Source organism: Panthera leo, chromosome C1 (assembly GCF_018350215.1).
Source record: "Panthera leo isolate Ple1 chromosome C1, P.leo_Ple1_pat1.1, whole genome shotgun sequence".
Lineage (NCBI taxonomy): Eukaryota > Metazoa > Chordata > Mammalia > Carnivora > Felidae > Panthera > Panthera leo.
In genome coordinates this window covers 97,542,634-97,558,115 of record NC_056686.1, presented here as the reverse complement: position 1 = coordinate 97,558,115, position 15,482 = coordinate 97,542,634, and the positions used below count along the sequence as shown (strand labels likewise).

At 38.9% G+C, this 15,482-nt stretch overlaps 1 protein-coding gene across 3 annotated transcripts in view; it reads left to right on the top strand.

Moving 5' to 3' along the window:
* Nucleotides 1-5,877: 5,877 nt before the first annotated feature.
* CSDE1 (cold shock domain containing E1) overlaps nucleotides 5,878-15,482 on the top strand; it is a 39,173-nt gene continuing 29,568 nt past the window's right edge. For 2 of the 3 annotated variants that reach the window (XM_042953539.1, XM_042953537.1), the window contains exons 1-2: nucleotides 5,878-5,984; nucleotides 14,697-15,083. The gene's annotated coding sequence lies outside the window, so the exon portion shown is untranslated. The other variant, XM_042953538.1, reaches the window with a different exon arrangement.

Here is a 15,482-nt window from a genome sequence, read left to right as displayed (position 1 = left end):
TTTTGAAAGGACAATTCAATCAAGTCCCAAAGTATCTCCCCCAAAACATTTAGTAATTATAATGGAAAAATAACAATTTTACTATGAATAATCCTGACAGACACCACTTTAACCAACTGATTAAGGTAAACATCACTAATAATAAATTTCAACATCTTATGCCCCCTGGTATAATGCAATGAGAAAGGTACATCACCTCCATAACATTCTTTCAAATAATGCATCACCTCAATCTAACCCAGGGAAGCATCAGACAAAAACAAGTTGAGGGATGTTTACAAAATAACTGATCAATGTTCCAAAGTGTCCAGGTCACGAAAGGCAAGGAACTGTCACAGAATGGAGGAGAGTAAGGAGACAACAACTAAATGCAGGGTGTGATCCTGGATTTGATTGTGGAAGAGAAAATGGATATCAGGGAAAGAACTCATGAAACCTGAATTAATTTTGTAGTTTAGTCAATATTGTGTCAAGGTTAATTTCCTCGTTTCGAAAATTGTCCTATGGCTAAGTAAGCTTAACATAATGGAAAAGTGGGTGAAGTGTTTATGGGAACTTTCTATATAGTTTTTGTAATTCTTTTGTAAGTCTAAAACTATCTCAAAACAAATATGTATTCCCTGGATTACTAATGAGGCTGAGCATAATATCAAATGATTATTTGCCTAACAGTTTTCTTTTTTTTAATTTTAGAGAAAGAGAGAGAGACAGAGCTCGCACACGCCGGTAGGGGTGAGGGAGAGAGAGAACCTTAAGCAGGCTCCATATTCAATGCAGAGCTCAATGCAGGTCTCAATCCTGTGACCTTGGGATCATGACCAGAGCAGAAATCTAGAGTCAGACACTCAACCAACTGAGCCACGCAGGCACCCCGTACCTATACAGTTGTTCGTTTGTTTGTTTTAACATTTATTCATTTTTGAAAGACAGAGAGAGGCAGAGCATGAGTGAGGAAGGGGCAGAGAGAGGGAGACACAGAATCTGAAACAGGCTCCAGGCTCCGAGCTGTCAGCACAGAGCCCAACGCAGGGCTCAGACTCATAAACTGCAAGATCATGACCTGAGCTGAAGTCAGACGCTCAACCAACTGAGCCACCCAGGTGCCCTTAACGTTTTTTTTTAATGTAGACATTCAAGTCATTCCCCCATTTCTTTTCTTTCACTTTTTCCTATTTATAGGTATTAATTTAGTATATATTTATGATACTAATACATTATCAGCTTTACATGTTGCAAACATATATATTCTAGTTTCTTGATTTTTTAAAGTTTTTAATGCTGTCTCTTGATGAATGGAATTTTTAAAATACAGTAAAATTTATTACTACAAAGAAAGATTCAGAAGAGTTAGGTTTTGTGAAGAAGTTTTAGGAAGACCACCAATTTACTTTGCTTATTTTTTTTTGACTTTATATACACACAAGAGTGACACATGATGAAAATGTTTTTAAAGTTTTATCTAATTAGACCTAAACCAGGTCTAAATAACTTTAAAGGAACTCCATTAACAAATATAAAAATTGTAACCAATGACAGTATTATGTCAGAGTGAAAATGGCAACATATTTTCTTCTTGCTGATGCACAAATAATGATGTATGGTACAATCAATAATGTCTTAGAATTAGTGAAATGGATAATTCATCCATTCGATGAATATTATTAAGTACTTACTGTTATGTCAGTCCCTGTCCTAGATTTAGGGGATGTAGTGATGAACCAGAGAACTGAAACTTGGACTATTGTTTAGAAAGAAGGGGAATAAACAACTAAATTCATAAATGTGTTAATTTTGGACAGCAATACATATTATGAAGACAATAAAACAAGCTAATACTATGGAGAGCGATGCTGATAGTGGGTACTTTTACTTTAGAGAAGATCTTTGTGAGGCAGTAACATTTAAGCTAACAAGTTACTGATGAGAAAGTGCCACAAAGTGATAATTTGGGGGAACAGCATTCCAGACAGCGGCAACAGTAAATGCAAGTCCTGAGTAGAAACAAATCTGCAATGTGGGAAAAACCAAAATAGCAATGGAATTGAATCACAGTGAACCAGAGGTTAGAGATTTAGTGGGAACTAGGTCAGTTAGGGCCTTGTAGGCCATGGTAAAAGAATTTGGGTTTTATTCTGAGTACAATTGGTTTCATTAGGATCTAAATTAAGTTTAATTAACAATATTCTTTTGCTCCACCCTTCCCTCTGGCTGATTCCCAGAGCTAAAGTGTTATGGTGACTACTTTTAATGCAGCAGCTTAGCATATAATTCTTCTCTTATGTGCAGTGTTGACACTTTAAAGGGAAGCATAGGGGCACCTGGTGGGTCAGTCAGTTGAGCGACTGACCTAGGCTTAGGTCATGATCTCACGGTTTGTGAGTTTGAACCCTGCATTGAGCTCTCTACTGTCAGGGCAGAGCCCACTTGGGATCCTCTGTCTGCCATCCCCCGCTCATTCCCTCTCTCTCTCTTTCCCTCTCTCTTTCAAAAATTGAAAAAAAAAAAAAAAAAAAAAAGGGAAGCATTATACAAAGTTTTTGCATTATTCTTATTTAAATTCTAATATTTTATTACATGTTGTTATCCTTATATCATTCTTATTTACATAATGCATTTTAACTGTTAGAGGCTTGTTAATGAATAAAAAGTTTTGGAATGCAGGGTTCTAGGATTAAATCTTATTTACATTCTTGTGGAAATAATGATTCCTTATGAAAGTTTCTGCTCTAAATTGTGTTTTTCTGTTCTGAAATCTTGAATGTGGATACCTTTACCATCCACTATTAGCAAAATTTTATAAAAGTCCCCGGGGGTGCCTGGGTGGCTCAGTCGGTTGAGCGTCCGACTTTGGCTCAGGTCATGATCTCCCAGTCTGTGGGTTCAAGCCCTGTGTCAGGCTCTGAGCTGACAGCTCAGAGCCTGGAGCCTGCTTCTGATTCTGTGCCTCACTCTCTCTCTGCCCCTCTCCCACTCATGCTCTGTCTCTCTCTGTCTCAGAAATAAACATTAAAAAAAATTTTTTTTTTTTAAAGTTCCCTTTAGGGGCGCCTGGGTGGCTCAGTCAGTTGAACATCTGACTTCAGCTCAGGTCGTGATCTTGCGGTCCATGAGTTCGAGCCCCACGTCGGGCTCTGTGCTGACGGCGCAGAGCCTGGAGCCTGTTTCAGATTCTGTGTCTCCCTCTCTCTCTCTGACCCTCCCCCATTCATGCTCTGTCTCTGTCTGTCTCAAAAATAAATAAACATTAAAAAAAATTTCAAAAAAGTAAAAAAATTTAAAAATAAATAAATAAATAAATAAATAAAAGTTCCCTTTACCTCCCCTAAATAGGAAAGACATGTCAGAATGAAAACAGCCCTTAGAATCTTGAATAAATTTAGCCTTATTTTTTAAAAAATCTCTACATTGACCTAATATTTCTCATTTCACAGAGAACTGACAAAAATCTCATCCTATACAGTTGCCATCACTGCTCAAGAAAAACTTACAAATGTGTAAAGGATGCTTTTGTCAAATAGATTCGAGAGATATGTGCTTATTGATAATTGTAGAGAGAAAAAAACACAATCATAATCAATTTCACTATCTAAGTTTCTCAGGGAAGAAAAACTGGGATGATAAATACCAAAAAATAATGTATGCATTTTTTTTGTTTCAGTTTATTCCTTAATAGAATAAATATCTCCTCAAAATCCATAACTACCCCATTGCATAGGAGATGGCTTCCCAAGTGACTTCACAAGTTTCTGCTTTAACTTTGGTTTTAAAAAATAAACATAACATGATAACTACATTTCAGTTTTTTAATTTCACTTCAAAAGTAATCTGAAAAAAATTATTGCCCTAAAATGTAGCGATCTTCTAAAAATGAAACTTACCTCTAGTTATGGGTAATACTTGTAAAAAGAATAAATCACATAAGCTAGTGATTTAAATCAAATGTTTCCATCTTTTACTTTCTTTAATGCCTTGGATGCTAAAATGTATGCTTCTGGGTGTATGCATATTTGCATTTTGTGTTTAATGTAAATTGATACTAATTATGGATCATGGAGGAATTTAAAGGCAATTGAGACATAATCAGAATGATGAGGATGAATGGTTGTATGATTTAGGAAGGCATTTAGAAACTATGTGTAATAGTAGAAATCAAGACTTATTCTTTCTTATTAATAGGGATTGTATATATAGAATTTAATGAGACTATTATTTTTTACATTTCCCATTACTGTGATATTTGAGAATGCGTGCTCTTAGACCTAATTCTACTTTTAGCCCAGCTTCACATGACCTTGTTTCTAGTGCAAGAGCCCGGGGCAGTTTCTCTGTAACATTAGATTAGAATATCCAGACTAGATCTATTGCTGAGAAGGAGAGATCTCAATTTAAGAACTGGACAAAGGAAACAAAACAGCTGGTTTGACAGATGAAATGTTTTGTACTTCCCCAACAGAACACTCTAATTTCTAACAACATCCTACACTATTGTTCAGTGCTACTCATTCAACAAGCTTTTGAGAGTTGTCTATGCCAAGTACTGTCAGAAACTAGGGATGCAAAGATGAATGTCATTGGTCCTGTCGTAAAGTATCACTAGGTGGTATAAACCAATAATTACAATAGAGTGAGCTATGAAAACATTGAAAGCAAATATGAAGCAAATATCTTACCTTGGAAGCATGGGAAGGCATCAAAGAGAACAAAGGCAGCTTGGAGGTGGAATGGAATTGGACTAATAGCAACAGAGTTCAGAGAGAAATGTTTTAACATCATAACTAGAATACTGCCTCCTCTTAGAATTCAAAATAATTTGCTCAGAATTGGAGGCTATTTACTCTTAACTCTGTGCATCTTTCCTTCACTGCACTTATGTCTCTGTGTACGTTTAAATTTGTTTTTGTGATTACTTAATGGTGCTAGACTGAAAGTTCCTTGAGGACAGAACTATATCCATTTGTCTTGAGAACTGTATACACCCCAATGATGACAGATATGAGATGCAGAATAAATGTATTTTGAAAGCGAAAATAAAGCGTAGGGGAGTTCTCAGGAGCGTGACTGGTCATTGTTTATCCAATATTGTCAAGAGGGAGAGCCACAGAATCTGGGAAAAGCATTCCTCTCACCAGAGGGTACTGCCCTATTGTTTGACAAGGGATAACTCATTGAACTTTTCTGTGGCCACAATGAACTATTTTCTTTCTTCCCCATACCCCTTTGGATTAATCATCATTTGCCCTGATTTCAACCTTTTGGTTACTGATTCAGCCTCTTTGATTACCAGATACAATACGAATATCTTCTGGTGACTAAAAGGTCAGTTGAAGGAGTTTTTTGTTTGTTTTTTGTTTTTTAATGGTTATGCTGCCTTGCTCACTCTTGTCCGTCTGTTGCAAGCACTACAGTTTCTGCGAGACAAAGGTCTCACGTAGAACTTCCAAACTACCTTACTAAAACCTACTCTATACTAACGAAAATTCCAGTATATTATAGCAGACAAGAGAAAAAAAGCCTTGCGCTGTGAGGAGAAACTGGGGTTTGGGGCTTCCGAATGATGTCCGAGAAAACAGAAATCCTTTATATGACATTCCTGCATATGCCCTCCAGATTGTTCGTCCTCAAAGTTTAGCCTGGTCTCTCTGTCTAAAGCATATTCAGGTTTGCAAAGATCAGAGACGCCGAAAGTTACCCGCCACCCCGCCCCATGCGTCCCAGCGGAGTCAGTAAACACGGAGATTGCTTCCCGCACCTCAAGGGGGAGGGAATGTAAGGGAACGTGGGCACCATCTTGGTTGTGGTTAAGCGTAGCGCACTAGTTGGCGTCATTCAGACCTCATGCGCAAGCGTATTAGGAATACGCTCCCCCTCGCTTCCCGTGCACGCGCTCAGAGCCCGCAACTCTCGCGAGAGAAGCGAGATTTATTCCTACGTACCGGGCCGTGCTGCTTATGGCGGCGCTGGAGAGGGGGCGCTGAGCTGTTGGGGTGAGTACGACCTCAGGGTCCAACTGGGGGTAGTAAGAAGCCAGGCTAGGTGCGGATGAGAAGACCAAGACTAACAGGAGAGACTTCTGAGTCAAGGTGGGCACTCCTAGAGCTCTGGGCAGGGAAGGTTTCACCCTGAGTCTCTACCCCGGCTTTTCCACCTGGCCCCCGTTTAACTGTCTAAGCCTCACGTCAGGCCGCAGAGCTGAAAGGAAGAGTCGAGGCCAGGCAGCCGCGCGTGGTGGTGGTGGTGGTGGTGACTAAAGTGGGGGGAGGGAGCGAAAATGGAGGCTCCGACCGCAGCCAAGATGGAGGCAGGGGTGCGGGGCTCGGGCGCGGAGGCTGCTGGGAATTGTAGTCTGGCCACTTCCTCCTCTGCGGCTTGGCGGGGGAAACGGGAACTACAAGTCCCGGCGGGCGGGGCGAGGGGGGGGTGGTGGCGCGGTCCTTTGTGTGAGGCTGGAAGAGCCGGAGGCAGAGGGGCCTGCTTTGACTCCGGACCCCATAGTTTACTGGCAGTCACCTGCTTGGGGATCTGACTACGAGTACCAGAGCGCAGTGCGGTAGTGGCGCCTCCTTTGTGTATGGACTGAGACCCCGCTCCGTCTAAATGCTTAGAGACACCCCTTTCCCCAGCCACGTCTGACACAGTAGCGTAGCCGAAGTGTCATCTTTACTTCCACTCACCTAGAGCTGTCTGTCTTGATTCTGAACACCCAACATTCCCTTCTTCGCTTACCCCTCGGCTTCTTGAGAAAGGGAACCAGCCCCTAATCGTGGGCACGTGGCTCTCATTCCTTCATCCTGGGGTTAGGGCGTACTCTATTAGAGCTCTGTGGAATCGTCCTTAGCACCATCTCTGCCTCTTATGGTGCCAGAGCCTGGCCCCTGTTGAGCAGCGAACGACTTGGCTTCGTCATTCTCTGTAGAGTGAGTTTTTTTAGAACCCTGGCAGGAGACCCTTGAAGATTTTAACCATCGATCGATATTTTATCAGTAGGAAATTTGGGGCGCCTGGCTGGTTGAGTCGGTAGAGCTTGCAAACTCTTGGTCTCAGTGTCGTTTTTAAACCCCACCTTGGGTGTAGAGATTACTTAAAAATCTTTAAAAAAAAAAAAAAAGAAAAAAACACTATGACAATTTTAGTGCCTTGGTTCTTTTGGTTTCAGGTTTTCCTTTAGAAACACCCAGATGGTTCCTCTCTTGCTTGACTCAAAAGTGAGGCAGGGAACACTCCCTAAAACAGCCTTCAATCTGCAAACACAAAAATCTGAACACTGTTGTAGGAGGTTGTTGTTTTGCACCTAAAATGAGTGAAAGAATGGTCCTCTAAAGAGTTTAGAGACAGGGTTAGAGGGCGAGGGAGGACGTCCAAAGACACTGTAGTAAAATTTCCTTTGAGAGACATAGTTTTTTATCAGGATGATATGAACTGCCAGCTCTTGACCAGAGCTACCGGCCTAAAAAATGCAGGTACCAAATTATAGCTCATAAGTTATTCAATATCAAAATGCTGAGTAATTTTCATTTTGAGTTTCTAGAAGGTAGGCATTTTCAATACTACATGGAGGGGCAATATAATACCTTGGTGCTTTTGGAGTACTAATGAAAAATAGGTGTTCTTGGTGTGGGTTAAGAAGAGGGTTTATATGCCTGAATGGTTGTGTGTGTATGTATGTGGGTATATATATATATATATATGAGTCATAAAATCTGGGTAAATATTCAGCCTTGTTTCTTTTTGTTTCCTTTTAGCCTTAGGCTTGAAATAAAAGAGATGGTAGTGGTTTGAGTGATTTTGCAGCTGCTCTGGATGTTTACCATTGAGATGAGTATTTATAGCAGCTGAGTTGAAAAGTAAAGTATTTGAGGCGCAGAAGATAGGTTTTCTTTTTTTGTAAATAAGTTCTGACTTAACAAGTATGACCTTTAGAGTGTGGTTGAAAATTCTGGTAAATTCCTGCAAATCAAAAAATGAGAGCGTGAAAGCTGACATACAGTCCTGCTTTATTCCACTCCTGTTTTCCCCTCCATCCATCTAAAGACACACTGTGCAGAGCCATCCAGCTTGTAAAAAATATTTTTTCTGGGGTGCCTGAGTGGCTCAGTTAAGCGTCTGACTTCAGCTCAGGTCACGATCTCAAGGTTCGAGGGTTCGGGCCTGCCTTGGGCTCTGTGTTGACAGCTCAGAGCCTGCAGCCTGCTTGGGTGTCTCCCTCTCTTTCTTCCCCTCCCCCACTCGTGCTCTCTCATGGTCTCAAAAATAAATTATAAATGTTAATAAAAATTTTTTAAAATATTTTTTCTTTTAAATTGTTGAAAAATATACATAACATAAAGTTTATAATTTTAACCCCCCCCCCTTTTTTTTAAAGTGTATGGTTCAGAGATAATAACTTCATTCACATTGTTTTGAGGACCATACTTTTGGCAAGGTAGCTGAAACATGGAAATGCTGTTTGGACAGATTTTTAAGGAGCTGAACTGTAGGACTGTATTATAAAATAAAAATTTTGATTTTTGTTAAACACAAAGAACTCTGTGCCTTCTTAGCTTTTGTCTTTTCAAAAAATGAAAGGGAAACTAATTTGAGATCTTTGACTCAGACTGTCTTATGCAGAGCTGTAAAACCTGGAGGATTTTTCATAATAGAGAATTACAGCAACAAAAATTACAACTTTTTTAAGACTTCATAGCTAGAATATCTACAGGGGTGAAAATGCTTTGGTAGGAGTGACTTGTTTTCTTGAATTCCATCATTTCTTGATGTTAAATTATTTTTGCCGAAGTCAGGATTTTAAAAATTCCTTTGTCTTGATACTGGAATGTTTCCACTTCTATGTAGGAGTACCTAGTTAAAAACAATACAAAACTTTTTTTTCAGTTCGTACTGCGAAGTCTGAGGAATTATAAAATGTATTTTTCATTAAGGTTATTAAACTGGAGTATGATGTTCTAGGCAGTATTCTGTTCAGAAGTACTGAATGGGCATTTTATTTTTGAAGCGTTTTTATATTTAATATGTCCTTTAATGCTGAGGTTTAACTGTGTAGTTGAAAATAAATTGATTAGCAGTTTCTTCACGGTTAACATGTTGGCTATCCATTGGTTTGTAGCCCTAGCCAATAAATAACCAGTTAGTTATTTACACTTTTGCTTCTCAACGCAGTATGTACAAGCTCTTGCTATCTATGGTCAGGTTTGCTAGATACTGCCTCCTTTTATCTGTGAAAGCCTTTGCCAAAGAGCCTTTTGTTTTCTATGTATTGGGCATGCCAGTACCTTTTTCCCTCATGAGTCTGTACCTTCTGTGACCAATTTGGTAGTCATGTATGGCACTTAAACTGTGCACAATTCTGAATTGAAATGTGCTATAATTGTAAAATAAACATCAGATTTCAAAGAAAACTTTTTAGATTGACTACATAGGGAAAATAACATGTCAGATATATTTGGTTAAATAGACCTAATAAAAATTAGGTTCACCTTTTTCTCTCAATTTTAACATGATTACCAGAAAATTTTAAATTACATGCATGGTTTTGCACTGTATTTCGCATGAACAGTGCTGGTCTACACTATTTTCTGGGTTTTGTGTTTGGAGCATTTAGCTCCTTCCTACACTGGCATTTGTCCTATTTCAGAGTGCTAGTGTATTATAAAAGCGGTTAAGTGATAGATGGAGATAAAACTTAAAATGTCTTAGCAGCTATTCAGGTAATTAACAACCCAGCGTAATTGTTCTTACTGAACATATACAAAAAGATAGTTGCAGTAATTTGATTTTCTCTAATTTCTGCCTGATATGATGGCTTAAAATGGTTAATTATCTAAACTTTATCATTTTCCTTAGATTCTAAAGCAAAAGTGAATTAAAATGTTAACCACTTCAGTTATACAGGTAATAGCAAAATATGACACACTTAAATTTGTCTTGAGTTAAAGCATCTAGAAATATGAACTAGTGCTGCCTAATTGGATCGTTGCTCTTCTCAAAAAAAAAAAATATATATATTTTCTGGGCACCTGGGTGACTCAGTCGGTTAAGTGTCCAACTCTTGATTTTGGCTCAAGTTATGATCTCTCAGGGTTTGTGAGTTTGAGCCCCGCATCGTCGGGCTCTATGCTGACAGCGCTGAGCCTGCTTGGGATATTTCCCCTCTCTCTCTCTCTCTCTCTCTCTCTCTCTCTCTCTCTGCCATATCCCTCTCTTACGAGCACTCACACGTGCATGTACCCACACGCGCTCTCTAACTAATTTTTAAAAAAAAAAATTAAAAAACCTACTTTCTGAACAAAGTGGGTTAGGTGGGAAGACTTACAGACTAGCCTGTCATTACCATTGCCCCCAGGTGAGTGCTGTACAGACTTTGAGAATAACTTGTCAAAATGACAAACTGGGTTATGTGATATATTTTAGATGGATTGTTGGCCACGTAAGTGTAGTGGTTCAACATTTATTTAGTGCCTGCTGTTTGCTTGTCTTCTACCAGGCCTTTTTTTAAGACCGTTGAGATAGGAATACCTATTTGGATTATCAGTTCAGTTCAAAGAATTAGCTTTTAACTTCCAACTGAAGCTGTGTGACATAATAGTTGATAATTAACTAGTGGTGATACTGTTTCCATACAAAACAAAGGAAAAGGGGATTGATTACTTAGCAGTGAGGGAGGCTCTGAGATCAACATTTAAACTGTTCCTTAGTGTTTTGGTTGGTACTTCTTTCATGTGACTTAAGTATCTAGCTTTTGGGGGCTAGAGGGAATGCACTGCATTCTTAGGGTTAAGGCAGAAGAGTTGTCAGTACCGCCCATGAATGTTAATAATCTTGGCATGAGTGCATAGCCAATTTTATTAAAATGCCCAATGGGTACTTTCTAAGTGTTTCATTAAGTGTTAATTTGACTGAAAAGTGTTTTGTTAACCATAGAAGTCTCATAGCTGTGAAGATACTAATGAAGTAAAATTCAGCTACTTTCAGTTATTTTTGATAGCTGGTGCATTTGTTTGAGCTTTAATAGATCCTAATAGGCTTCATTAGTGCCCCAACACTAACTCTGCAATGCTCCAGATTTTAGATTCTGGAAGTCTCATTTCTGTGTTACTAAGTGACAATCTGGACAGTTCTTAACATAATACAACACCCTAGAACTGGGTTAATCCAAATTTTTCAAGATAAGTTGTTTCAGAAAAAGACAAATATCCTATGATTTCACTCGTGAAATTTAAGAAACAACAGATGAACATAGGAGAAGGGAAAAAAGGAAGCAAATCCTAAGAGACTTAATGATAGAGAACAAACAGGGTTGATGGAGAGAAGGTGGGTGGGGAATGGGTATTAAGGAGGGCACTTGTGTTGAGCAATAGGTGTTATATGTAAGTGATGAATTACTAAATTCTCCTGAAACCCAATATTACAGTATATGTTAACCGACTAGAGTTTTTTTTTAAATTTTTTTTTAAACGTTTATTTTTGAGACAGAGAGAGAGCATGAACGGGGGAGGGGCAGAGAGAGAGGGAGACACAGAATTTGAAGCAGGCTCCAGGCTCTGAGCTGTCAGCCCAGAGCCCGACGCGGGGCTCAAACTCACGGACTGTGAGATCGTGACCTGAGCTGAAGTCGGACGCTTAACCGACTGAGCCACCCAGGCACCCCAAACCGACTAGAATTTAAATAAAAATTACCAAAAAAAAATTCTCACCTCTTTTGTCAGATAGCCTTTTGGGGTCTTTGGGTTTGTAAATAGAAGTTGGTAGAACTGCTGCACTTGAATTGTGGTGTCCTTTTCCTATTATGGACTACCTGCCTTTTTTGCTGTGGTAGTTTCTGCTGTGCTTAAGTTTGGCAGTGCTGGATTAGGTGCTGAAGGGGGCTGTGATACAGAAATAAACTTGTGGGGCACCTGGGTGGACTTTTGATTTCAGCTCAGGTCATTATTTCACGGTTTGTGGGTTTGAGCCTTGAGTTGGGATTCTCTCTCTCCCTTTCTCTCTGACCCCACTGTCCCCCCCCCCCCACCCACTCATGTACACTCTCAAACTTAAAAAAAGAAAGAAACTTGTTTCATAATTGGAGGAACAAGACACATAGCATGAAGTAAGCAAAGTGCAGAAATGACTTGGTACCAAAAAGGATGATATGATGTATGCAGTGGGAGTTACTGCCTCACATAGTGGGAATTAAGGTATTAAGTCTGTACTGGAAATGGTACAGAGGAAGCCGTTTTGTCACTTTGAAGATGGTAATATTATCTCTTTGTGGGAAGACCCACATGCACAAAGAAGGCTAGAATTCAGGAATCTTCCAAGGGTTATGTTTAAGAATTAGGCAGGAAAATGTACCTATCTAGGAGACCTGGAGAGCAATTGAAGGTAAAAGATGGAAAGGTAGAATAGAGAACACCTTAAAATGGTAGTTCTTAAATCCTGCCACGAGTCAGAATCATACGGAGAGAGGAGAGATAAAATATACCAATTCCTGGGATGTAACCCTCGTGAAATTGAATTAGAATCTCAAGGTAGGACCCAGGCTTTGATTTTTTTTTTTTTTTTTTTTTTAAGGTTGCCCAGGTGGTTGGGTTGGATGTGTAGCCAGGATTAAGAATTTCCCATCTAAAGTGCTAAAAAAAAATCATTGAAGATTTAGGACAATGAAATGAGGTGAAATTGGAGTTTTAGATCAGTCTAGCAGTATTGTGTGACAGAAAATGGAAAGAGTTGACACTGGAAATTAGCAGATGTGTTAGATACCTATACTAAAATATGTGTCATTTAGCTATCTTGAAGGAAATATCGATAAGACTTGCGACACTGGATGTGGAGGTAGAGAAGGAGGAATCAAAGATCATAACGGAAGTAGCCTCACTTTAGGCCAATTAAATTACTTTTTTTTTTTAATGTTTAGTTTTGAGAGATAGAGTAGGGGAGGGGCAGAGAGAGAGGGAGAGAGAATCTTAAGCAGGCTCCTCATTTTCAGCACAGAGCCCAGTGTGTGGCTCAAACTCACGAACCGTGAGATCATGACCTGAGCCAAAATCAAGAGTTGGATTCTTAGCCAACTGAGCCACCCAGGCACACCATAGGCCAATTAAATTACTCTTTGAATGAGGACTAGGCTTAGGTATTTTTTAAAGCTTCCCAAGTGATTTGAGAACCATTGGCCTAAGAAATATCTAGTCTGGGAAATAAAATGATCCAAATAAAAAGAACAATATATAACAGCATTTGATATTTGAGGTAATAATACGAAGTCAGGGAACGTAAGGTATAGCCACAAAAAAACAAAAAACAAGCCACAGATCAGCTCTTGATGAGTTTTCATTTTGTGTATGAGAAACCAGAATTTAGAGAGATGAAATGATTTATTCAAGCATTTTACTAGTAAGTGTCAGTGGATGGACTGGGGCTCTCCTGGTCTAAGCTATTTCACAAGCTCTGACCTCTCTCACCTTATAGACATTCTTATTTCTGAGGTTTCTAAAATACACTATTCATCTCTCAGCATATCTAAAACCAAATCTACCTTTTTTTTTCTCCCTGTGTAAATCGTTTTGCTAACAGCACCAGTTAATATTTCGGTCAGTACAGAAGAAACGCTTTTATGGCTAATATAAAGCACGATTCTGTGGTTTTACCTATAAATATATTTCGCTTCCCATCTCTTCTCATCTTAATTGTTTCTTTTTTATAGATATTTTTTCTCTATTTCTGGCAACAGCTCAGAAATAGAGATTTCTCAGAAAATGAGATTTCTGTTACCTTCACTAACTTATCTCCCATAGGATTTCAAGACTTAATATCCTTTCATCAAGAACTAAGGCTCTCTATTTCCTGTTATATCAAGTTGAAATACTTCATAATCTGACTCCACTACACCTGTCACACCACGTATCCCATTTCACTTTAAGCCAGCCCTCTGTTCTGGCCAGACTAGACTGTTGATTCCTCTGAAACAACAAGCTGCACTTGTTGGCCATAGTCATTCATGTAATAATAAACCTCCCTTGATGTCAGACATCAAAAATCATATACATGGTCCCTGCTTTCAAGGAACTTATGATTCAGTGGCATACCCTGGCTTGGCATACCCCGACATGCCTAGAATGCTTGACTGTTTTATTTCTCTTAAAAATTTGCCTATGTCTCTAAATTAAGCCTGTCTTTTATTAACTCCTTCTCTGTGCTCACCATGTTGTTTCAATGCACTTACAGTGGTGAAGAAACAACAAGTAGTAGCTCTAGTATACTGTATGTCATAGTACTCCGATATTGGTTGGGCAAATTAATTTTTGGCATTTGGTCCTATATTCTAGTTTTTCTCCGTGTATAACTCTTATCTTCTCTGCAAGAGTGTAAGTTATCTGATGGCAGGAACTTCTTTATTTTCCATAATACCTACCATAGTACTAGATGCTTATAAAACACTTGTATTAAATTGAATATTATGCTTTATAACTTAGAACTTAAGGTGTGGAAGTGTCAATTAAGGACTGAAATTCCTGTTTTGAGTGTATGACACCAAAGGAGGTATCCATTAGCACTTGAGAGATTGCTCAAATAACATCAAATGAGTGTGCTTTCAAGTTTCTTGCATTCCTTGTTTAGCCAATGAATGATTCTAACTTTATGAAATGAGCTTGTCACCTCTACCCACCCTCTGTCTTGGTTCTTTTATGTAAGTTATACTTAATGTCTTCATTTTTTATCTCTAGTATGAAGTGTAACAGAACAGATTTTACCACCTGAAACTGCTGCTTCAAGTTCAGATCAGGCAAGGAACAAACCTCGAAACAACCAACAAGACCAAAGAAGAGTACACTTAAGTTGAAGACACAACACTTGATCTGAAACAAGAAGTTTGTGCCTACTCAACAGCTTTGAAAGAGCACTTCCCAACGCTGCTAGTAGTCTTTGTTTTCTTCAGTGCTGTACTGTGAGATTGCCCGGTGCAGCAGCAGTTGTATTCTTTATTAGCTTGATAGATCATTTTCTCTCGCTCTTTTTTTTAATACTAGCAACTTTCATCCTTTGAAACGTGTGCTGAAAAAGAAGAATCAGCAAATACTACTGAAAGTGCAATATTTGATTATCACTGCGAGGTAGGTTTGTAGTTTCCTCTTGGCAAAGGATCCGTTTGTAATTTCAGAAATCCTGATTGTTTTGGCCAAATATAAAATCTTATTAATGTCTTCTTTTCTAAAGCTATTCTGAAAACAATTTATATTCTCAGCCATTTAGTCTGAAAATGTCAACACTAGATTATTTAATTTATTATCTCTTACTGGACAAGGACAATATTGATGGCCAAACTATGGGATTTTTCAAACAAGATTACATTTGTTAATACATGTGGATCTCTCTTAATGTATCGGTCTCTTAGAAAGGAAAACTCCCATTGCACTGTTTAAAAGTTAGAATTTCAGTTGCAGTCTGTTCAGTGATCTCTGTAAAGGTAAAGAAAGCCTTGGGGCGCCTGGGTGGCGCAGTCGGTTAAGCGT